Source organism: Sorex araneus, chromosome 1, assembly GCF_027595985.1.
Source record: "Sorex araneus isolate mSorAra2 chromosome 1, mSorAra2.pri, whole genome shotgun sequence".
Lineage (NCBI taxonomy): Eukaryota > Metazoa > Chordata > Mammalia > Eulipotyphla > Soricidae > Sorex > Sorex araneus.
The window spans coordinates 102,891,300-102,916,396 of record NC_073302.1 but is presented as its reverse complement, the minus strand read 5'-3'; positions in this window follow the sequence as shown (position 1 = coordinate 102,916,396).

Sequence of the window (25,097 nt, the reverse complement as noted above, 5' to 3'; positions counted from 1 at the left end):
ACCCCCAATCTTTCCCCTTGGGTGAGCTATGGACCAGGCAACCGCCCTGAGCCCAGAGGGGCTTCACTCTCCCATGAAGGGGGCTTTTGAGCGAGAAGTCCAGCGCCTTCGAGAGATCCCCTAAAGCAGCAGGAGCACAAGGACGGGCTTCGGAAGCTATGACAGTGCAGGGGCTCAGAAAAGATCAGTCAGGGTGGGTGGGGTTGGAGACCTTTTCCAGGGGAGTTTAGTCTGCGCTACACGGCCACAGCCGAGAGCAAGGGGCGTCCGGAGTGAGCGGGGCTGGAAATGAGCAGAGGCAGCTCAGAAGGCAGCCGGGAAACACTTGAGTTTATCTTGCGCCAAGGAAACCTACAGTGGGATAGAGCAGGAAGAGGGATAGCACGGAAGCAGACAATGATCCCCCGAGGAGCCCCCACGCGGAGATAAACCCCATCTCATTTCTCTCCAACAGAATCTCGGCAGAACACTCTCCCCTCCAGCGGCTCCGAGCTTTCTCCCACCCAGGCCCCCGAAAAAGGAGACAGGCCTAATTAGGATTAATTTAGACACTTTATCTTACTGAAGGGAACAAGTTCAAGTGCACACAATACCCTCAGGCGCGCACTCACCAAAGCGGCTTTAGCGGAATGCTGCAAACCTACTCAAAGGCCCTCGATGCGAGAGAAGTCACAGTCCTCTGTCTTAAGTCAGACTTCAGGGCGTGAAAGAGGATCGGGTCCAGAAGGAGCTCAGAGCTCTGACAGGTGGTCCAGAGGACTTACAACGTGAGTGGTGGGTGCTCAGGGGGTGTGATGTGGACGCAGTGGTTCTTCTGTAAACGGGGCTAATTCAGTTGAGGAGTCATTCGATTTGCTTTAAGGAATATAAGCCCCTCACACCAAACATACCTAACAACTCCAGCTGGTTCTATGACCTAGAAGGATCAGGTAAGAGAGACGTCCATCTGACCTTGGGACCAACAAATATTTCATAGCAGTACAAACACACTCATTGATCGGGTCAGGAAGGACAGTTAAGGGACTGGAGGATAGTACCGTGGGTAGGCATTTGCCTTGCACACCGCCGACCCAGGTTCCACTGTCAGCATTACATATGGTCTCCAAAACACCGCCAGGAGTAATTCCTGGGTGCAAAGTCAGGAGTAACTCCTGAGCATTTCCGGGTGTGACCCCCCCCCAAAAAAAGACAGTTTAACCAGGGGCCAGGTGGGGGGAGGGGGAGCTGGAACAGTGGCGGAGTGATTGGTGTTGGAGCATTTAATGCCTGAAATAACTAAACAACGTGGTAACTCACTGTATTATAATAAAAATATTTTTTAAAGAATGACAGTTGATCAGGGCATCCAAGTTTATGGAGGAGAAAGGAAGAAAGAGTGGAGGGGTGGGGGAGAAGGGATGGATGAGAAGCAACAGGGGATGGGTCAGGGGAGTCAGTACGTGGTGGTGTGAAGGAATGACGGAGCCAAATATCCAAGTCACAGAGTCAACTACACTGAACTCAAGAGACCCAAACTCTAACAACTGAACTAAGAAAGGTGCCTGCCGAGAGGGCGGGCGGGGTGAGGGGATAATGGGAGGGAACCTGGGAACATTGGTGGAGGGAAGATGACACGGGTGGTGGGATGGGTGCTACAATATTGTTTGTCTAAAACTTAACTATGAGTAACTTTGAAAATGGACTGGAGCGATAGCACAGTGGGTAGGGCATTTGCCTTGCACACAGCTGACCCAGGATCGATTTCTCCATCCATCTTGAGAGCTCAGCAAGCTACCAAGAGTATCCTGACCTCACAGCAGAGCCTGGCAAGCTATCCATGGCATATTTGATATGCCAAAAACAGTAACAAGTTCACAATGGAGACATTACTGGTGCCTGCTCGAGCAAATTGATGAACAACAGGATGACAGTGCCATATAGTGCAATGCTAACTTTGAAAATCACAGTGCTTTAATTTTAAAAACTGGGAAAAATAAAATAGTCAAACTTAAAAAAAAGGGGGGGTGGGAAGCAGTTAATGATATAAAGAACTGTTTCTCAACAAGGGGAAGACAAGAGAGGGAAGACTTCAAGGGACTCTGATAAAGCCCAAGTCATGCAAATGATAAGGACGGGGGTCGGGGGAAATCAGCAGAGTGAGTAGGGGGAGGTGGGGAGAGGCCGTTCATTCACTGGGAGTTACAAACAACCAATGCACATATGAAGAGTAAACGTATGAATGCAAAACTCATTAGTTCTTTGGGAAAAGCTCATTGAGAGGATAGTGAAATGTTATTATACACCCACCAGAGAGGGTCATTTGGAAATGGCACAATGCTATGTGTGGACAAGAATGAGGAAAATTGGAACTCTCGTCCAGAGCTGAAAATTGAAAACATTATGCAGACACGTTTGAAAGCTATTGGACAGGATCTACCAAAGCTGGCCATATGCACCCTCCGTGGCCTAACAATTCCACTCCTTGTATTGACCCAGGAGAAGTAAAAACAAAGATTGTACAAAGATTTGTATCAAATATACACAAATGATTATGCACGAAATTTCACTCATCACAGCCGGGTACTATCGCTTCAGCCCCATCAGCCTGCAACAGGAACAATCAAATATCCATTAGTAGTAGAACCAAAAAAATAAGCCAATTCTATATAGTGATACCTTGGAGTGAAACTCAGCAACAAATAATTGACCATATGATGGTGTACATTACATTGTCATGGCAAAAAATTTTTTAAAGTCCTGTAAAGAATCTACATCTTTATATTCTTTAATAAGGAATGTTTAGGGGTATGGTAAGGCACTTGCTTTGCACGCAGCTGACCCAGGCACTACACATGAGCCTCTGGAGTTAGGAGTAAGCTCTGAGCACAACCGGGTGTGGCCCCAAAACCAAAACTAAATAAATAAAAAGGAATGTTTATTCAGGAATTTAGCTCTAATTATCTATGTATGTGTATATATAGATGTCACCACCTCCACAAAAAGTATATTTTCACTATTAATTTTTAAATAATGTCTCATATATAGGTACAAAGAGACATAGTAGGGGAACAACAAATGGCCAAAGTCAATGAAACTAGAGATTTTGTCTATAGAGCTAAGTTTACCTGGGGGTGGAGGGGATTGGCTGAGAGGGGTCCTCGGGACCCTGATGCAGGGAAGAACTGGTAGTGGGTATGACATCTGAGCAATGTCTGCATAAAAAGTATGGCTACCTGTATTGTCAATCCTGGTAACGCAATAAGTAATATAAATAAATAAAACATTCATAACCCTAGACTCAGGGAAAACTGAAGGAGTGGATGGAGGAATTATAATGGAAATGGCTTGGCCCTGGGACTTGGCTGGCTGGTGCAGAGAATCCCGTACCTTTCTAGATGTAGGAAGCTATGCCTTAATAGTCTATTGTTTCCTAAATTAATTATGAAGGGGAAAACTTAGAAAATTATTGCTTGTAGAAATCTGGCACATCCTTTCAGCAAACTAGTACACAATAGTTGAAAAGAATAGGGTAAAACTGGATCTATCCATAAGGAAAGAGTCTCAAGTTAAGAGCCACTGTAAAAGCATAGTAGAACATGTACAGCATTTTACACCTCTGTGGAAGTCTCTATTCTCTCTGTGGAAACTTTCTGGAAGGAATTCCAGGAGAAGATAACTATGTTTAGACCCCAGACGGGCCTACATCTGGAGCAGGGCAGCTTCTGTCTCCTGGCTGAGACCCACGGTGTCCTGGCATTGGTACTCGCATTCTTACAAGGCCAGGCCTGGCCATCCAGATCAGTGGCCACTCTTCATTTCACACATTTTGTACAGTTGGAGTTTTTATCACAAGAGTATTATTTTCCGAATTGCACTTGTATCACTTGTCTTCCTGTTGATCTTTGATTTGCTCTAGCAGGTGCCAGTAACGTCTCCATTTGTCCCTGTTGTGTGTTAGTGTAGCCCAGTGATATTTGCTTGCTCCAGGAACAGGAAGAGCCTCAAATCATTCATTCAGGGTTTTGATGAAGAAGTCTGACCATCTCGTTGGTGGGAGGCCACATGGTCTTTTGACGTCCTGCAGAATCCAGCTGGTAACAGCTCTAGTCCAGTGGTCATCTCTGAATCACATTACGTGTAGGGCCCATCTGATTTTTGATGTCTTGGCAAACGAGAAAGTGTCCCTGATTCTTGACCATCGACGGAGGTCGGAACTCCGGATTCCTTCTCTCACTCGAATTTTCTGAATTTAGGAGATTTAATTACATAAAATATCCCATACTTTACAATTGCTTGCTTTTTAAAAAGGACACAGTGACGATCCTGGGGAAATCTAATTATTTTTCATGTAAAACGTCATCAATGGAATAATAGTGTCCCCCAAATATCCTAATCTCTGCAACCTCATCATGTAACTTTTCCTGGCAAAAAGGGTTTGGCAGAGGCAATGATGTGAGACATCTGGAGAGGGGCGCCATGCTGGGCTGCCTGGGTGAGCTCTGAGGGAGCCCTGGGAGGAGGCGGGCAGAGGGAGCCCCGAGGAAGAGGAGAAGGCCAGGGCGTGGCAGAAGGCTGGAAGGCAGGGGGGCCCTTTCCGCCTGCGTGGAAGATGGAGGAGGGGCCCCAACCACTGCAGATGGAATGCAGGGGATCGCCAAAAGAAAACGCAAAGGAAGGATTCTTGCATGGATCTCTGCAGGGGGTGGAGTCCCTCCCACCTCTGGACTTCAGCCGGTGGAAGCCCACCACAGTCTCTGACTCTACCCAAGAGTGAGCCTGTGCCAGTTCTCCCCACCCCGCCATCCTTCCCCCAGCCTGCGGCTATGCCCGAAACTTCTCTCCCGTTCTCTCTTCCTCTCTCTTTCTCTCATTTTCTCTGTCTCTGTCTCTCTTTCTCTCTCTGTCTGTCTCTCTCTCTTTCTCTCTCTGTCTGTCTCTGTCTCTGTCTCTCTCTATCTGTCTGCTTCCCTCCCCCTCCCTCTCTCTCTCTCATTTTCCTTTAAGGCACTGTGGCTTGCATGGAAGGGTGCCATGAATATCCCTTTCCCTCCTTTCAGCACTCAGTTTGTGTCCTGAGAGATATTTTTCAACCATCATTGTCACAACGGCCCCTTCTCTGTGCTACCTGCACCCCCACACCCCACACCTCTTGGCAACCAACTTTCTGCTGTGGCCCAGTCCTCCCGCCCTGTTTCCCTGTCTTTGGATATTCATCACGTGCTATCACAGGTCTTTGCGCTCAGAGCATTGAAGCAGCTCAGGGTCCGGGCCACTTCGAGGTCACCAGCCCATATTTTCCGTAACAGAATCTTATGACACTGACCCGTTACCTTCACCGCTGACATTTACCAGACTCTGGGCAGGAAATGTGGGAATATGAAGATTGAATTCGCCTGCAGAATGCAATTTCTCCATTGAGAAATAATACAGTGTTGGCTCATAAGTCAACTGCATATACATGATGACTTAGGGTCAAAAGTCTGTGGCAGAATAAGGACATAATTAACACATGTGGGCCTTCGCCAAGGCCATTTAAATACCAACTAACACACCTCCGTGTTCAGACCAAGATCTTGGTTTATTACCCATTTTATTCATGAGAAGTTAGTGGCAAAAATTTTAAATATGTGTGAATTGAACTGTTAGACATTCCAAATTATTCTCTGATTTGATAGAATAGACCAATTTGAGGGCAAATAATTGTCTGATTTGTGATGCTAGCTCAAGCTGATCCTTTGCTTTGCCCTAACCGAAAGCTCGCCCGGAGATGCAGCAGCAACAGTGCTCAGGTGCAGTGAGGGCAGACACAGACCCCCGAGAATCTCCTACAATTTACTTTGTAGAATGCCCGGGCAGTGGGATGGGGGTGGGGGGACAGAGCTGAGCACAGCTTTGCACGCAGGAGGCGGGTCCCTCCCCACTGCTGGGAGCAACCACTGGGCGTGGTCTCATCCCCAGTAATGAGCCAACAGTGAAACACCACACTTTGAGCCCAGCACTAGTTAAGTTGGTAGGGGAAAAGTTTATAAGAGGTTCCTTTTTACACTGTTACCATGATTTCATGATTTCCTAAGTCCTCTTTTTCAAAAGATGAACATAGACGGGGAAATGGCTTTAAAAGCCAGGCTTTCTAATGGGGAATGTTCACTGCTTTTTTCATTGACTAATGTACAAATTGCTGCTCTCTCCCACTCCCTTTTTTTTTCCTCCTCTATCCTTGAATATTTAAGAATGTCTGTCAGGGACTGGAAGGATAACACAGTGGGTGTGGCACTTACCTTACACATGGCTGACCCAGGCTTGATCCCCAGCATCACACACGGTCCCCCGAGTTCTGCCTGGCGTGATCCCTGAACACAAAGTCAGGAGTAACCCCTGAGTACCGCTAGGTGTGCCCCCAAATAAAAACAAACAATGAGAAGAATAGCTCCTTACACAAGATTTCCACTGAAATCCTCATATAGGCCACGTGAATCCATCTCCATTTTCAAATCCTCATCCTAGATCGCCAAGAAGATGGAACAAGATCCTTCTAAAAAAAGATTCCAACCACAAGACATGTGAGCCTGTCTTTGAGAAAGCTGCCTGCTGCATCCGGCCCAATGAGCTTATCTTCTTCATCTTCTTTTTGCTAAGAAGCAGAATTTACTGGTCCTGGAGAGATAGTACAGAAGCTAGAGGAGCTAGGGTGTTTATGTTGCATGTAGACAACTCGATTCGATCCCCAGCACCCCATCAGAACCCCTGAGCACCATACTGAATGAAGTGAGTAGAATGATCCCTGAGCACAGAACTGATCTCCCAGCACCACCCAGTATGGACCAAAATTGAAGGAAGGGGAGGGGGAGGAGGAGAGGGTAAGGAGGGGGAGAAGGAGGGGAGGGGAGGAGGAGGAGGAGGAGGAAGAGAAGGAGGAGGAGGAGGTAGAAGAGGAGAAGGATGGGTATGAGAAGGAAAATGGAGAAAGGGAAGGGAAAAGGGAAAATGGAAGGGAAACGGGAAAATGGAAGGGAAAAGGGAAAATGGAAGGGAAGAAGGAAAGGAAAGGGAAGGGGAAGGGAAGTAGAAAAAGAAGGGGAAGAGGAAAGGAGGGAAGGGGAAGGGAGAAAGGAAGGGGAATGGGAAGATGAAGGGGAAGGGGAAGTGAAAGGGGGAAAGGGAAGTGGAAAAGGAAAAAGAGGAGAAGGAGCAGGGTAGGGAGGAGAAGAACGAGAAGGATTTATTTTGATGGGGTGGGATGTATTTTGTGTGGTTTGGGGGAGTACTTGTTGTGGTTGGGCAGAATGGGGTGGGGAGGGCTGGGGGGGGTGGGGAAGGACTCGGGGAGACAGCTCCCCGGCCAGACAGTGCCCACCCTTTGTCCAGAGGCCCCCGATTCGGGGCCTATTTGACCCTGCAGCTCTCTGGGCAGCGCCCTTCTCGGCCCCGTGTGTCCAAACTGCTGCAGTAAACTTGGTATCGCTCCCCCTCTTGAAGCTGTGGGTCTTCTGGTGACCAGAGAACTTAAACGTGGCCCAGGGCAGAGCCTCTCGGGCTCCTTGTTCTGCAGTTTGGTGCAGGTGGACATAACGACTCGGCCACCGTCACCCTCGGCCACCATGTCCTGAGCCTTTCCTGGCCTCCCGCCAGCCACCCTGTTTGGAGCCTGACATGGGGCCAGCAGGCAGCAAATAGGAATGCCCACTGCAAAGGACTGTCCCCGGGGCCCCGAGAACCACCCCTGCGGGCCACGGCTGCCCCAGTACCAAGGAGACTGCGTCGGGTTTGCTCTTCTTGGCTCGACTTCGACGGCATTTTAGTAATTCCCCACACTCGAGAGTGGTTCGAAGGAGGACGAAGAAAAGGAGAAGTGGGGGCGGGAACTGGAGTAATAGCACAGCGGGTAGGGTGTTTGCCACAGTGGTCGACCCGGGTTCGATTCCCAGCATCCCATATGGTCCCCTGAGCACCGCCAGGAGTAGGAGTGATTCCTGAGTGCATGAGCCAGGAGTAACCCCTGTGCATCGCCAGGTGTGACCCAAAAAGAAAAAAGAATTTAAAAAAAAAAGAAAAGAAAAGGAGAAGGAGGGGAGGAACAAGGAGGGAAGGGAGGAGTGACTGGGAAGAAGGGGTACTGGACTGGGGAGGGGGCTGTGTTTGAGACGGAGTGGCTGATGGGGAGCGGGGATGCCCTGGCAGTGGGGCCCTGGGGAGCAATGAACCCAGGATGTGATTTCAAGAAGTGACTGCCACTAGCACTAATGAGGGCGGGATTCCCTTTGTGAGCACAGAACTGGGGTCAGTAAGACCCTACCTGGTGCCAGTGCTGGCCCTGGAGAAGGCTGCCCCCTCTCAGGAAAGGAGACAGCTCGGAAGAAACAGAGGGCCATGCCAGGTGCATAAAGAAGACCACCAAAGCTCAGACTCTTCCCTTAACAAAGTCTCGGCAATAGACTTTTATCTACATCGGAAGCTCCCAGGTGAGGGCATTTTAGGAAAAGCTTACAAAAAGCATCTTTGCAAAGTAGAGCAAGTCACCTCGGGGGTCCCCTACACCTCCGCTTCAATTGTGGACTGTCAACTCAGCCCTTCTGAAGGACCCCATGTTCTCTCCCAAACACTGCCTCTCTTTTTCACCTCCCCATAATCTTGAGGAAAAAATAGCTTTATATCCTAATGGGTCTCCTCCTGAAATTCTCTTCTTCAAATGTCAGGGGCTCCTACCCTCCCTGTATATGGCAGTTTAAGCTCTATCACGTGCCCGGTTCCATGCTAGGAAGCTGGAACTTCTCTTTGCTCTCCTCTTCTCCTAGTCTTTTTCTGAGAAAACTAAGATACCCGGAATGAAATGTGTCCAGAGTCAAGCATTTTATAAGTGGGCTGCCATCCATTACTCACCAGAAATGAGGATCTTAACGACCCTTGCCTGTTAAGAGCAGCAGAAACGCAGGACAGCGTGCATGGAGGAATTTGGAGAGTTGTACTGACAACTCGTGTAAGTTTACTTCTGAGTCCACACTAAGCATCATTCAAATGTCAAAGTCACGGTAAAATTCAAGAAAGGGGGTAAGGGAGTGAGAAAGGAAGGAAGTCAGAGAGAAAGCGAGGTAGGAAGGAAGGAAGGAAGGAAGGAAGGAAGGAAGGAAGGAAGGAAGGAAGGAAGGAAGGAAGGAAGGAAGGAAGGAAGGAAGGAAGGAAGGAAGGAAGGAAGGAAGGAAGGAGGAAGGAAGGAAGGAAGGAAGGAAGGAAGGAAGGAAGGAAGGAAGGAAGGAAGGAAGGAAGGAAGGAGGGAGGGAGGGAGGGAGGGAGGGAGGGAGGGAGGGAGGGAAGGACGGAGGAAGGAAGGAAGGAGGGAAGGAAGGAAGGAAGGGAGGAAGGGAGGGAGGGAGGAAGGAAGGGGGAAGGAAGGAAGGAAGGAAGGAAAAGAAAGAAAGAAAGAAAGAAAGAAAGAAAGAAAGAAAGAAAGAAAGAAAGAAAGAAAGAAAGAAAGAAAGAAAGAAAGAAAGAAAGAAAGAAAGAAAGAAAGAAAGAAAGAAAGAAAGAAAGAAAGAAAGAAAGAAAGAAAGAAAGAAAGAAAGAAAGAAAGAAAGAAAGAAAGAAAGAAAGAAAGAAAGAAAGAAAGAAAGAAAGAAAGAAAGAAAGAAAGAATGAAAGAAAATACATCATTGTGAAACTCAAGGTTGCAGAGAACTAAGGTCCGCTCTAGAACTGGAAAAGAGTTTTCCTTCATGCCTGCCAACACCCCTGTTTGCTCCCTCGAGCACTGCCCGTAGTGATCCCTGAGCACAGAGCCAGGAGTAAGGCCTAAGCACCACAGGGTTTGGCCCAACCTCCCTCCTAAAGAACTCCTACTCATCCCTCAAAACACACTCTCTGAAGAAGCAACCCAGGTGGGGAAGCTCTTTCATGTCCTTCCTTCCCCCAGCATATCCTTCTATGAGCATCATTTATCTTTGTATTACCGTTTTCATGATTCCTTCCCCCAAATCCGTAAGAATTCCCTGCTAGTAGGTTTGTTCCTGAAGCACGGATGTGAATGGAGGACCCTAATTACCACCAGGGAGGCAGGGGGGAGAGTGAGGCCACCCAGTGTGGTTTACCAATTAAAGACCAACTGACTTTCAACGCACGTCACGTTTATTGGCCAAGAAAGCACGGGAGAGAATCACCGGGCAGGTTCAAAACTTGCTTCTCTCATTTTCAGATAATTACTTAGGGGACATGTCCATTGTGGGGTGATCGAGAGATGCTTTGGGCTTTTAAATAATGTGAATCCTCAAAGACGAAAGCTACCCTTGACCAAAGAGACTCTCTCAACTTTACTCCCCAACAATGGGCACATTCCAAGGAAGTTCAAAGGGCAAACACGTGTAACAAATAACTCGGGTCCTGGAATGGAAAATTCTCTTTTCCATGTCATCAGCCAGATTCATAGATGTGTTTTTACAAGGCACATAGAAAATAAAAGAGAGAAAATAGAAATAAAAAAATCAATTCTACTGCTGAGAAAAAAAATTTGGGTCAATTTTATAGATTCACATCCACAGGAAATCCACCTAGGTACAAAATTTCAAGCCCTTGTTAAAAGAAAAAGCATCCCGACTATCAAAATAAGTCAAATTGCTCTATGTTTACAGTACCACAGATGGAAAATATCCTACGCCTTTACCCCAATCAATGGCTGGCGTCTCAAAGAAGCTTTTGTGGGATTCAAGCTGCCCTTGCAGGAACCTTACCCGGTGGTGTTCTCCAGTCAGGACTGGGGACGCATCCTTCTTGGAATGGGGCTCAGCCGATTCCCTTTCTGCCTGAAGACACCACACCCAACACCTTCGGACAGAAAAAACGGCCCAGTTCCATCAGGAACCTCAACAAGAACGAGGACCAACCTAACGTTCTCAGGTGGGGCCATTCTATAGGTTGAAAACTCTGAGTGTTTTCAAAACGGGGGCGGGCGGTTTCCCCACTGTCATCCCCAACCCCACGGCCCCAGGAAACGCCAGCAGCACACAGCCCCCACCCACACCACCAGTTTGCTTGCAGAGAAGGAGCCCAGCTCCACAGCTAACCTCAAAAAGAACATGAGGCGGGGCTGGAGCAATAGCACAGCAGGTAGGGCGTTTGCCTTGCATGCGGCCGACCCGGGTTCAAATCCCAGCATCCCATATGGTCCCCTGAGCACTGCCAGGGATAATTTCTGAGTTCAGAGCCAGGAGTAACCCCTGTGCATCACCAGGTGTGACCCAAAAAGAAAAAAAAAAGAACATGAGGCCACCAAGCCTCCCCCGGGAGACTGGTCCAGGCTGCCTTCTTAGAGTAGGGGTGGGCAGCCTCCTCCCCCTTTCTGTCTGAAGGCACAGCCGCCCCGGGCTCTACCCAACACCCCCCACGGAGAAACAGCCCGGCTCCACACCGGACCCTCAGCATGCTGCCAAGCCACCCGAGCACCCCCGTTCCATAGCTCTCGCACCGCACAGCCACGTGTGCAGCTGGGGACACCTCCCAATGCCACCGTTCTGACAGCCTCGTAGGGTCCTCGCTCACCTGATGGGAAAGTTGCATTGAAGCCCACCAAGTACACCGAACCGGAACAGGGACACCGAGCTAGCACCAGTCAGCTCACTCAACCGAAATGCTTTAGCAGTCACACGCTGAGATGTCGTGATCATCAGAAATTGACTTTTATTATCCAAGTTTGGAAGATCCCATTTGCCTCTGTGTTGTGACGGACAGTGTGAAATATATTTGTGCCTGCACGGCAGGGAGGCTGGGGTAGTGGGTGGGAAACTGGGGACACTGGTAGGGGGAAGGTCACACTGGTGGTGGGACTGGTGTTGAGATAATGCCTGAAACAACTGTATGATGAACAATTTGGGCAATCACAGTGTTGTTTTATGTTTTTAATAAAGAAATTAGTGAGGAAGACACATGCGCGCATGCGCGCACACACACACACACAAACACACATGCACGCATGCATGCACTGTGGTTACATTTCCATTTTGGCTCATCAGGATCACAGATGAACAAGTTCATTTGTTTCATTCTTGCTGATCGGCCTTAGCCCAAATTGCGTGTCTCTGGGACATGGGTTTTAATTGCCTTGTAATGTATTTGGAAGGTCAGAGGAGGAACTGAATACAAAAGGTTTTCTATCTGCACTGACAAGACGAGGAAGTGGGCCAGCCGCAGCCGAAGGACGGACCTCAGGCCTCCTCGTGTCTCCTCCTTCCCTGCAGCCTGTGTCTGCTTCTCCTCTTGGTGCTGAGGCAGCGCCTCGGACAATCCCATCTGTATCTAAACACTGCCTCCATCTGGGCTCCAACGTGAAGAAAGAAATAAAAACCCTCAATCAAAACCTGCCATATTTTTGTCCTCTCTCATTTTGCAGCAAGGACGGCACTCGGGTACAAAACATATAGACGTGCACCCCCAGTTCAGCCTTCAAGATAAAAATCACATCTTAATGCAATTCCTGTACAACTCAGGATGAAGGAACAGAGAGAGAGAGAGAGTCCAGGGAGAGTCAGTGCTGGCCTTGCTTGTGGCCAGCCTGTTTGAACAGTCCCCAGCATTGTAAGAACCGCCAAGCACCACCAGGAGAAAATTACTCCCCTCACTGCTGGGTGTGGCAAAAAATCCCCTCCAGATAATAAATCCATACATGAGAGTAAGTGTGAGGGGACCAGAGAGGCAGTCCATCGGGTCAAATACATGTTTTCCATGCAGCTGGCCTGGGTTCCATCCCCTGCACCACGTTCGAGCCCCAGAGTCTCAGCAGTGACCCCTGAGCACAGAGCCAGGAGTCAGCCTGAACACCCTTGGGCATGGCCCAAACAAACAAACAAAGTGAAGAAGATGCTCAGGGACCAAGGATGTGGCCCAGGGGGTAGAGCACAGGTCTTCCGTGTCTGAGGCCTGGGTCCATCCCTGGTACTGAGGGGGAGGGGGAGGAAACAGCAGTGAAGCAACTCTTCCACAGACAGCCTCTTCCTGATGGGCTGCGGCCCCGTCCTTGCCCCGACTGGGCCTCTGGGGAGCCTTGAGTTGTTCCTTCTGCTTCTGGGTGTCAGGAAAGATTCTGCCCGAGGGCCCCGACCCGCCCCCAGCGGGCAGGAAGCCGGGGTTCGCTCTTCATGCCGCGGGGAAGGTTCTTCCTGATCAGCCTCTAGGGGTTTGTTCTCACGGGACAGTGTCCACCTGGGCTCGTTCCTTTACACCCTGCGTACGACAACAACCAACAGTGCTTGTCTTCCTCCTCCTCTCTCCCTTCGCAGGCTCCGTCCATGCCCTCCAGAGAGGCCCCGGGCTCTTCTCCACCCCGGGCACACCTGGCGGGCGGTGTGGCTGTTGGCAGTGCCGGTTCCCCGACTTCCCTACGCCTGAACGCTGGCAGCTGGCAGGAAGGATCCTTACCCACAAACCTGAGACAATGAAACAAGAAAATCCCAGCCCAAGAGGCTGTGAAGGGGCTACCCCGTGCCCACTCTGAGGGCACAGAAAGGCAGCCTGGACGACCCTGAGGCGAGCAGCGTCGGGGGGGGGGGTGGGTGGACATTCTCCCCCTCATCGAGAGGCCCATAAAACACGCCTCGCAATGAGTGGGCTCCTGAGCACTTTTCTGGAACACTGTGCTCTGTGAGCTCAGTAGTCCGTGCGGAGAACATTCCAGATGAGCCCGAGCCGCCAGGAGCTGGGGCCCTTCCCAGGATCACCCCAACCTCCTGGAATAGACGAGCTCCTGCCTCCATTTAAAGAAACATCCCTTGGTGCTGCAGTGATAGCATAGGGCGTTTGCCTTGCACGCGGCCGACCCGGGTTCAAATCCCAGCATCCCATATGGTCCCCTGAGCACTGCCAGGAGTAATTCCTGAGTGCAGAGCCAGGAGTAACCCCTGTGCATCGCCAGGTGTGACCCAAAAACCAAGAAAGAAAGAAAGAAAGAAAGAAAGAAAGAAAGAAAGAAAGAAAGAAAGAAAGAAAGAAAGAAAGAAAGAAAGAAAGAAAGGAAAGGAAGGAAGGAAGGAAGGAAGGAAGGAAGGAAGGAAGGAAGGAAGGAAGGAAGGAAGGAAGGAAGGAAGGAAGGAAGGAAGAAAGAAAGAAAGAAAGAAAGAAAGAAAGAAAGAAAGAAAGAAAGAAAGAAAGAAAGAAAGAAAGAAAGAAAGAAAGAAAGAAAGAAAGAAAGAAAGAAAGAAAGAAAGAAACATCCCTTGAGAAGGGACATAGTCACCAAGCAAACTGGGGAGTAGCCCGTTGGAATCGGGGTTGGTTGGAGATTGAGCATGTGACCCAGAAACACTAGTGACAGAAAAAACCTTATTTTTCCCCACGTGCTCAGAACTTACTGACCATTTCAGTCCAGACTGACCACAAGTCCATCCCTCTAAGAATCCACATACCCTCTTCCTACAACCTATAACTCATGAGGGAAGAGCTCAGGAACATCGAGGAGTCCTGCCAAGGTCCAAGTCTTGGGAGAATGACCCTCTCAGAACAGGAGGAACCCCCCATATCTGAATCTGTGCCCACCCCCCTGAGGACTCCCGAGCAGGCATCTCACACCCCTTCCGACGGGAGCCCCGGGCCATCCCTCATCCCCCCGCCCCCAAGCCTCCTCCACTAGTGGCCCCCACCACCTGCGGAGAGTCCCCAAGTCCACCCGGAGCCCCCAGGACCCCTGAGAGAAAACCCTGCCCTTCCCAGCCTGACGACTACAAACCCCGCCGCCCGGCGAGTACAGCCTCCCAGGTGTCGGCCCAGAAGGCAGCCAGGAGACTGGGGACCCCAGAGATGAGCAAAGACAAGAGGTTCTCTCAGGAGAAATCAGATGTGCGGTGCTGCCGTCACGGTGCAGGGACTCAGCTCAGCAGGAGAACACGTTTCCGGGCCTCCCAGGGGGCCCGTGTCCCGAGGGTGCCGAGGGCAGCCCGCCAGCACTCCAAGCATGGGGGATCGCAAAGATGCGGCACTGGGGCCCAGTCTCCCGCACAGGCGAGAGGGCTGGGTGGGTGCAGGGGCTGGTGAACGGGGTGGCAAGGAAGCAAACGGGACTTTGGGTGCAAATGCCCTCTGCATCCTATGAGCCCTCCAGCTGGGGCCTGAGGTCTGGTCCCCGCCAGGGATGCTGCAGCTCAAGGCCAAGTGAGAAACAAGCCAGGGACTCCGTGAAAATCTGCATACGATGAGGAGGAGGAGGATCGGAAGTGGCAGAGCTAGAGGATCCGCACTCAAGAAGGCCGCCGTGAGCCAGGCAGAGAGACAGATGGCCCTCTAGGAAGGGAGCTTCACTGCACCAGCAGCCCGGCATTGATGGCTAGACGCAACAAAGTCCTGCCCATAAAAAAAAAAAAAAGGCAAGGCTCCTAGGTGGTCCACCAGGCAGTGACTCTAAAGGTGGCTAGCAAGGGAGAGGAAGTGGAAGCCAGGAAGGGAAACCCACCTCAGTTATCTGACGCTTGGCTGGGAAGATGGGAAGACCCCTTCCCCCCTTGGAGGGAAGCCAGCCTGTTGCAGAAGAGGTTTGGGGGGGCTCCTTTGGAGGGTGTGACCCCCTCAGGCCAAGGCTCCATCTCCATCAAGCCCCATCACCCATGCCCAGGGGAAGTGCAAGGGCGTGTGTTTAAATATGAAAGGGAGGTATGTCCCCACTTGGCTCCTTGTCCTTGACATGTTTTGTTTTGTTTTTAATTGTGAATCACCATGAGGGTACAGTTACAGATTTACACATTTTCATGCTTGTGTTTCCCTCATTCAATGTTCGAGTACCCATTCCTCTACCAGTGCCCATTCTCCACCACCGATGATTCCAGTATCCCTCCCACCCCTATCCCATCCCCCCACCCCACCCCGCCTCTGTGGCAGGGCATTCCCTGTTGTTCTCTCTCTCCTTTTAGGTGTTGTGGTTTGCAACAAGGGTATTGGGTGGCCACCGTGTTCAGTCTCTAGTCTACTTTCAGCACGCATCTCCCTTCCCGAGCAGGTTCTCCAACCACATTTTACTTGGTGTTCCCTTCTCTCTCTGAGCTGCCTTTTCCCCAGCATGTGAGGCCGGCTTCCAAGATATGACATGATTTTCTTTGAAACTTTTAAATTTACCTCAAGGAGAACTATAGACAGAAGCTGAAAAACATTTTCAGGAAGATGCACGGGGTCAGAAAATTATTAATTCTCCTATTTGGATTAAAATTAACAAAGAATGGGTAGCAGGGAAACTCCTCATAAGAGGGAAAAGCTATACTTTTGTTTCAACAGATGATAACCCCACTAAGAAACTTTGGGTTCCATTAGGTCTCATCAGGAGTCTAATTCCTCCACCTGACTTGGCTCTCAGACCATCAGAGACTCACGACCCTCCAAATTCCAGCCCCAAGACATCGACAAGCTGATTTCGGCTGGAAGTCACAAGGAAATCAGAGGAGCCTGCATCAGAGGGCCTGCAGTAAGGGCCTCCGGCTCCTTTAACATATCAGGAGGTCACATTAAGAGCTTTCCTTATACCCTCTTTTACAGATTGTGGATTGGACAACTCAGGGACCCCATATTTTAGATTAACAGTTCTTTATGTTGACCCTTTCTTGGAATTCACAGGTGCCTCAGTTCCTGAAGGAGGAAGAAATGACTTCTAATAGGAACACCTTTTCTTTTCTCTCTCAGATATCCATTTGCATTGGAGCTTCCCTCGGTCTCTTTCTCTACCCCCAGGCATGGAGACGTACCAAACCCCAATGCTCAAAGCCTCTAATAACTTTTAAAAAGTGGTTTTTCCAAACATAAGCTAGGTTGCACATCTGTGGCTGCCAGTGAAGCTGATCAGAGAATGACTGCATTCCCCTGCTGAAGGACTCCTGACAGAAGTTGTGATGCTCCTGATCCAGTGCTCCCTGCCTGATTCAGTGCTTCCTGCAATTCATCGGACTCCTAATAACTGCTCCCCTGGGACTCATTGCTGTTACCACTACTGCTCCTGTTGCAGAAACAGCTCTTCAAATTTTGATCCGGACACTTCATTTCCTCAAAATGTGACTAAATGACTCTGATCTCCCCTGGACAGAGCAGGACAATTGGACACTTTACAACAAGCACTGCTCTGAGTTCAGGGGCAGACTGAAGTTTCAGTACAACAAACGAGACTTTTGTGTTTGGAATTGTTCCTCTATTTCAAATTTTTATGATTCTGCAAACAGAAAAGGGGGAGATGCAGGATAACATAGGTTTGTCCTTTCTCCCTTGCTATAGGGAGCTTAGGTTTTTCAGGTGATCTGATCCCCATCACAGTGCTCCAGAAGCACCTCCATTCCTCTGTTTATTGGAATGTAGCTCTAAACATTTTAGGACAACATTGGTGTGTCCTGTTCCCCTTGCCACAAGGTGCTCAGGTTTAACACAGTGCTCCTGAGGCACTTCCATTCCACTGTGTTTATCTGTAAACTCCTCTCCATGCTTTCTTCCCCAACCTGTCTATCACCTTTTCCCCCTAATCAGACTCTGTTAACTTGTAAGGTCAGATTCCTCAGAAATCTATGATTTTACATGTATGAGTAAAATGTTGCCTTTCTCCTCTCCTTATGTCTTTTTGAATAGTTTACTTTAAAGCTATGTCCTTTTTGTATCGACACAGGAAGACAGCTAATATTATGCTTCTGTAACTTGTGATTTAATTGACTTTGAATATCATTCACTCCCAGGCATCTGCTTTCTCGACTTAAGCCTCAGTTTCCCTTTAGTTCCTAGCACCCCAAAAGCAGGGTCCCAATGAGGGACTGAATGGACCCAGGGCAAGCTGTGAGCTACCCTGGCATCGAAATGGGCCACACCAAAGTGCCATGATACTCAACTATAAGTTGAGAGCATGGTCATGGATAAATGTTGTCATGATCCAAAAGTAATGGTGAGATTAGGATCCAGCTAGGGATAGGAAAGACTAATCTGGCCTGAGCACTGTAGTCTGAGATTGAGATGACCCCAGGAGAGCAATTCTATAAGCTTAATGTATCTCTTACTGTGTCCATACAAAATGATTACTATTATGAATGTTCATGTCAGTTGTACAAGAAGCGGAGAAGCACACCCATGAGATTCTGCTCTTGGGTGGGTCGTCCTGCTGAATGAGGATCTGTCCTAGAAGCAGCTTCCCCTGCAGGAAAGACTACCTCTGTTGATTGTATGACCACACCCACGGGTAAGCCCCAACCCCTCATGCTCCGGGATTTAACTGGGCTGTAAGAGGGGGCTGGAGGAGCTGGAAGGAGAACTTAGAGGGATCCAGAAAGAGAATGAAGTAGCCTGGGGGAGGAAGAAGGAGGAGACTGAGAAGTGAAGAGAGACGAGATGGGAATAAACTGCAATGGAGACCAACCAGCCTGGCCCTCCTTCCTTCCTTCCTTCGCCTGCCCATCGCCGTCGGCCTCCCGGGGGTGGGGGAAGCGCTGAGACTACCAATCACAAGCAGCGGGAGAGATAGAGCACCGCTACCCCCATAGTGATTATACAGGTGTGCGTGTGGCCACGCCATGTGAACCACGAAGTGGCACCTGCCACCGAATGCACCTGTGGGAGGGCGCTTAGGGACAGGGCTGCAGGGCGACAGGGCGGGAGCCTCGGGATCATAGAGCAGGGCACAGCACCAGAGCCCGCGGGCTCCGAAGGGCACGGGGGGTGGGGCGTTCTAGGTGCCAGGAGTTCTTCTGGGGGGGGGGGGGGTCCTGGACAGAACAGGCCACGCTCGGGGGCGATTCGCTGCTCTCTGCTCAGGAGAGACCCCTGGGCCTGCTCGGAGAACTGGGGGCGGGGGTGGGGGGGGGGCGCGGTCAAACTAGAAGCTGACACTCTCAAGGCCTGCGCCCCGTTTACCCCGAGGCCCCTGGGAACAGAACCCCAGAGAGTTAAGCGTCAGGTGGAGGTGACTGACGCTCTGAGAAAGGACTTTCAGGAAGGCGAGGAAGTGGGCAGGGCGGGGGAGGGGGGGGAAAGCTCGGCAAAGATGAGGGGGTGGGGTGGGGGGGAGCCAAAATTCTCTAAAAGGATCCTCGGGGTCTCCAGGCCCACCCCAGCGAAGGGCGCTGGCTCCCGGGAGCCTTCCTCAAAGAGCCGTTGGCGGGGGCCCCCACTCCAGCCAGCCCCCCACCCCCACCCCAGCAGGAGCATCGCTGTGGGAGTGGTCCCCTGCATCCCGGGAAGGGGCGCGCCCGCGTCCACGCACAGGGGATGGGGGCAGCGCTGACGGAGCGCGGGGAGGGCAGCGTCTCAGACAGCGCTGGGGAGACGGTGCCCGAAATAGATCCGGACTGACCCTCCCACCGGCACGTAAGCCCCTCCTCTGACTTACATAAGCCCCTGCGCTCGCAGCCCCCACCGCGCACGCCGGGACGAGCTGCTGAAACCCAGGCTGTGCGCATCCTGCCCCCTGCTGGCCAACGGCCGCTCCAGCAATGGGCCAGGCTGCAGGGCGGGGAGGTCGGACCCCCGGGTCTGCGGGAACAAAGGACCTGGGAAGGCAAAGACCCGCTCTGTGAAATCGCCAGGGCAGAGGAACCGCCAAGCTCCCCTCTGGGCGAGCCTCGCGAGGAAAGCAGGGAAGAGAGCGCTGAGGCTGGACGCTGTACGTCAGGATTGGCTCATCCCAAATTGCCAGGACCCACAACGGAGACGGCACGGGCTGGCAAGCAAACACAAATCACTGTCCAGGAGAGGAAGGATTCGAACAGACACCACTGAGGTCGGGCGAGGCGCTGGGAGGCTGCTGCTACTGGCTGGCTGGCTGTCTCCCCCAGGGAAAGCAGAAAGACCCCCCGCAAGCCTAGACTGCACCATGCCCACCGACACACACACACAAACACACACACACACACACACACACACGTGGAGACCTCACCCATTTATGCCCTTTGCTGGTGCACCACACCTGGCACAAGTGTTTCATCCACACTTCCAAGGCGGCACACACGTGCAGACATGCACATACAGGTTGCACATGTGTGTTCATGCTTTGCGTGGGTGCACACTCTTGGCAACGATGTGCCTCCCTGGGCTGCACGTGTGTGTGCACGTGCACACATGCACTCAGGTAGGTGGTACCATGTGCGTGTGATGTGTGCATTCATGCAGGGGTGCACACCTATCGGTGGACCTGCATCTAGGTTCTGCATGTGGGCAGATGACACGTGTCTGCACATGCCTGAACTCACATAGGCCTGCGTGCATGCACTCAAGTCTGTGTGTGCCTGTATGCGTTCATGTAGGTGTGTGTACACATAGATCACACACACCCGTCCTCGTGTAGGTGCGCTTGGAGGGGCGGACACGGAATGCGCAGCTGCTCCTCTCTGAGTCAAGCTCTGCGCCTTCCGCTCAGCAGAATCAGCCGGGGGCCTTGCTCGGGCTCAGGACCCAACCACCACCCCAAGCTACGGTTCCTCGGGCTTCTGCCAACACTGCTGGCTCCCCTGAGCTTAGAGAGGGGCCCAGGACTTGGGCCCACGAAGCCACCAAGTTGGTGCCTCCACCCTCCCCCAAACCATCATGCACCCTCTTCCCCCCTCTCCCCACCCTCGGGAGACCCCTGCCTGCAGTGACCTTTGCACGACTCTCGGCGCTCTTGCCGTGTCGGGCCCTTGTCCAGGCGGAGCAGGCGAGTCTGGAAACTGCTCCCTGCAAGGGCGGCGCACCTGCAGCCCGGGAGGATGGGCCGGTTCCCCTCCCGGCACCGGCGCCGGCGGGCCGAGGGGGGCTCACGAGGGCGTCTCAGGGGGTCTCCCAGAGGGCACGGAGAGCTGGGAGTCGCCGCCATGGGCCGTGCCTGACCCAGGACAATGGGGACGGTGCCCCAGAGACAGTCCACGCTGGGGCGGCGTCCCCGGAGGCCAGACTGGGCTGAACGAAGGAGGGGAGGGGCGAGAGGGAGAGGCGGTGACCCTGATGCGCGCCCACAGGCCCCCGGCGGCTCCCGAGCTGTCCCGTGGAGGCGAAGCCAGCGGCTCTTGCTGCAGGAACCTGGTGGCAATGCAAATGCTCTTTCTCTTTCATTTAGATGTTCTGGTTTGAGGGCCACACCCAGCGGGGTTCGGGGCTTACTCCTGACTCTGTGCTCAGGGACCACTCCTGACAGCGCTCAGGGGACCCTATAGGGTACTGGGGACTGAACCCTGGTCCAACGTGTGCAAGTGCCTTCCCCGCTGTGCTGTGTCTCGGGGCCGCAAACACCCTTCCTTGAGGCTGAGCCATCAGGCCCGAAGACTGTGCATCTTGGAGGGTTTGGAGTCTGCCCCTGAAGGGTGTCAAAACCCCGCCAAAGAGGCCGCCAATGACTGCTCCCCCTCAACCCCAGGCAGCCAATGACTTTTCACCACTAACCCCCAGGCAGCCAATGACTGTTTCCTGCTCACTCCCAGGCAGCCAATGACTGCTCCCCCTCACCCCCAGGCAGCCAATGACTGATCCCTGCTCACCGCCAAGCAGCCAATAACTCTTCCCCTTCATCCTCAGGCAGCCAATGATTGTTCCCTGCTCACCCCCAGGCAGCCAATGACTCTTCACCACTAACCCCCAGGCAGCCAATGACTGTTTCCTGCTCACTCCCAGGCAGCCAATGACTGCTCCCCCTCATCCTTGGCAGCCAATGACTGCTCCTCCTTACCCCCAGGCAGCCGATGACTCTTCACCACTCATCCTCCGGCAGCCAATGACTGTTACTCATTCACCCAAGACAGCTAGTGACTGTTCCCTGTTCACCCCAGGCAGCCAATGACTGCTCCCTCTGGCAGCCAATGACTAGTCCCTGCTCACCCCCAGGCAGCCAATGACTCTTCCCCCTCATCCTCAGGCAGCCAATGATTGTTGACTGCTCACTCCCAGACAGTCAATGACTCTTACCCCCTCACCTCCAGGCAGCCAATGACTGCTCCCCCTCACCCCCAGACAGCCAATGACTGCTCCCCAGGCAGCCAATGACTGCTTCCCCTCACCCCCAGGCAGCCAATGACTGCTCCCCCTCACCCAGGCAGCCAATGACTGCTCTCCCTCACCCCCAGGCAGCCAATGACTGCTCTCCCTCACCCCCAGGCAGCCAATGACTGCTCCCCCTCACCCAGGCAGCCCGAGGGACACTTTCCCATAAGAGTCAGGATGCCCTTGGCTAGGTCGTACCGTGCACTGGTCCCACAGTACTTTTGCCTCCGGTAATTGTGCTTCCGTGTCCTTTTCCTGCAGCTTCTGCTCTGCTCACTCAGGCCCTGGATGCTCCCAGCCTGGGAGATGCCGAGGACGCGGAATCCTTCCTGGGCACAAGCCGCCACCCTCCCAGACAGACAGGACATGAGTCGCTAAAGGTTGCGGGGGTGAGGGGGCTCTGAAGCTTCCTGGCTTTCAAACCTTCCTTCTCCCGTAGGTCTGAGCCTGGGAGCCGACTCCTTGACCTGCATGTGGCAGTTCTCGTGCAGCGGGAATGGAAGCGGGAATGGGGAGAGAAGGCTCAAGAGTGCTGCTCTCTGGCCAGCCCCACTCCTGCGGGATGCATGTGGGAAGAGCCCCCGGTCCCTTTGGCTGGGGTAGGATGTGACGAGGAACTGCATCCGGAGCTTCTCCACCCGTGTGGCGTTCATGAAGGGGGGCTGGTTCTGCACGGGAACAGAGATTCTGTGGCTCCCCCCGCAGTTTGGGGAACTAGGTGGAGCGTGGGGCTGAGGTTTCAGAGCCCCACGAGCTGCCTGATCAGAGACTAAAGCGATGGCTCTGCAGCTCCTCTAGGTCATAGTCCCTGCCCAGGTCCGAGTGAGCCACCCACCCCCCCAGCACGGTGTGACTCCTGGCCACGCTTGCCAGAGCACAGACCGCTCCCACGGAGAAGGTGGACGGTGTGGGGGACTCGACTTCCCACCAAAGGTGCTAAATCTCAAACCCAGACCGACAGCACTGCCTGGAATAAGCAAGATGAAGTTTCTCACCCTCCGTAGAAACAAAGGCTTGGGAGCTAAATTAAGCTCAATTATGAAACAATAAAGAAAGTTACATTTCTGCACACGGGAGTTTTATGGTTGTGAAATTTGTCCCCACCACATGAGAACTGTAATTGCAGAGCCAGGGAATATGCGGTACATGCTTTATCAGCTCCTGGAGCTTACTGTTATACGGTATTAAACAATGGAGACAGCATATCTGCTGGAGTTTTAGAACCTGTCTCTGTTTTTCATGCGGACACTCCATCTTATAGATTACCTGACACCTTTCTTCAAACCCTGTTATGATCCTGCTGTGACAGAGAGAGAGAGAGAGAGAGAGAGAGAGAGAGAGAGAGAGAGAACGGAAGAATCCCCATCGGCTCTCCCACATAACAGATTAAGAAAAATAAGAGGATGACCAAGAGGCCAGAAGGCATAGAGGGGTCCAGCCCATGGCCAGCAGTACCCTGAAACATTGCGGGTGGCTGCGGTGAGGCTCATACACACGCTGTGGTGTGAGCCTGGACCCCCAGCATGTACCTAATGCTTAAACCAGTGGCCAATGAATTGCATTAGAAAGGAAAGGAGGGGCTGGAGCAATAGCACAGTGGGTAGAGCGTTTGCCTTGCACAAGCGGGGCCAACCGGGGTTCAATTCCCAGCATACCCCTGAGCACCGCCAGGAGTGATTCCTGAGTGCAGAGCCAGAAGTAACCCTGTGCATCGACGGGTGTGACCCAAAAAGAAAAAAGAAAAAGAAAGGAAAGGTTTGCGCCTGGCTTGGGAAGAGAGAGCAGGCCCTGGAGCCCCGCGGGAACCCGGGCGCTGCGCCTCTGTTGTCTTCCTGCCAGCCCATCGGGTTTTCCTGTGCTCTGCCGGGGGGAATGTGTCCAGACCTCGGATTCACGAAGGGTGGTCCCTGCTTTTGCTTTCCAAACTCTTTTCCTAAATCCTGAGCGGCGCCTCCTGGCCATTGGCTCAACTCCAGGCACGTGATTCAAGAGGACCCAATGAGAGGCCTTGAACCTCCAGGGACCCAGTTCAGGGCGCTCACCCTCAGGGCGCGCATCCCTGAGAACATCTCTAAGAACTTGCGCGTGGAAGTGAGCAACCTTGGAGACCAAGGAAACCGGGAATAGGACAATCTGGAGCCTCTAGCAAGCTAAACTTTTACTGAGACTTACTTTTGGACTCCTTGGTTCAGTTTCTGCCTAGATTCCAGTCCCTCCGACTTGAAATAAATCTCCTACCCTGTCTCCAGATAATGCAGTTTGTATTCGTTTGTTCATCTCTGCTGTGAGTAAATACCACGGGCTGGGTGACTTTCGCAGGAACCGTTTATCTCTGGAAGTTGGAAATTCAGGACCGAGGGGTCAGCAGGTTGGTATTGTGGTTTCAGTTCCTTCTCTTTTGGCCTTTAGAATGGTACTTTTCTGTTATTTCCTTTTCCCTGTACAAGCAAAGAAAGATACCGCTGGCATCCTTTTCTCTTCTTCTAAGGATACCAGCCCTATCAGATTAGTGCCTCGCCCTTGTGACCTCATTTCATCTGAATCACTTCTTGAAAGGCCTTATCTTCAACTACCATCAAAACAGACTTAGAAAGTTATGGTATGAATTGGGTTGGGGTGCAGAATTCAGCCCATCATACTCTTCTAATAACACACATCGATTGACTATCTCTTGGTAAAAATCCAAACACCCAGGAAAAAAATTATACCTAGCCTATACAAAGGTTGACAGAGAATTTTGTAATATCTTCATAGGTCTGGGCAATTCCTACAGAAACCTTGCAAGAAGCCTACCTGCAATTTACCTCCGTGTGAGGCCACATAGATACCTCCTGGCCTCTCCTGCACCTGGGAAAAGAAGAATCCTACAGACTTGATTTACTTTCTTAGTATATTGATGAACCTTGCTGTGTGTAGGACCAAGAACATCAGATATGGGGTTGTGTAAGGACAGCTATCTTAAAGGAACTGGAAGAAAATGGGGTGGTCTTTCTTGGAAGGACTGCCGTGTTTTCTCTGCATCCCTGGCTTCTTAGGGTCTAGCCAGTGAGGAAGCAATTCAGTGATGGCACTGAATTCTGTTAGAGCCCAATTTTTTGCACCAGTATGCTACTGGTATGTGGCTAGTGTCCCTCAAACCTGTCTCTCTAAGACATTGCTGGTGTGCTACTTTCACAAGTCAAATTCTAAGCACACTC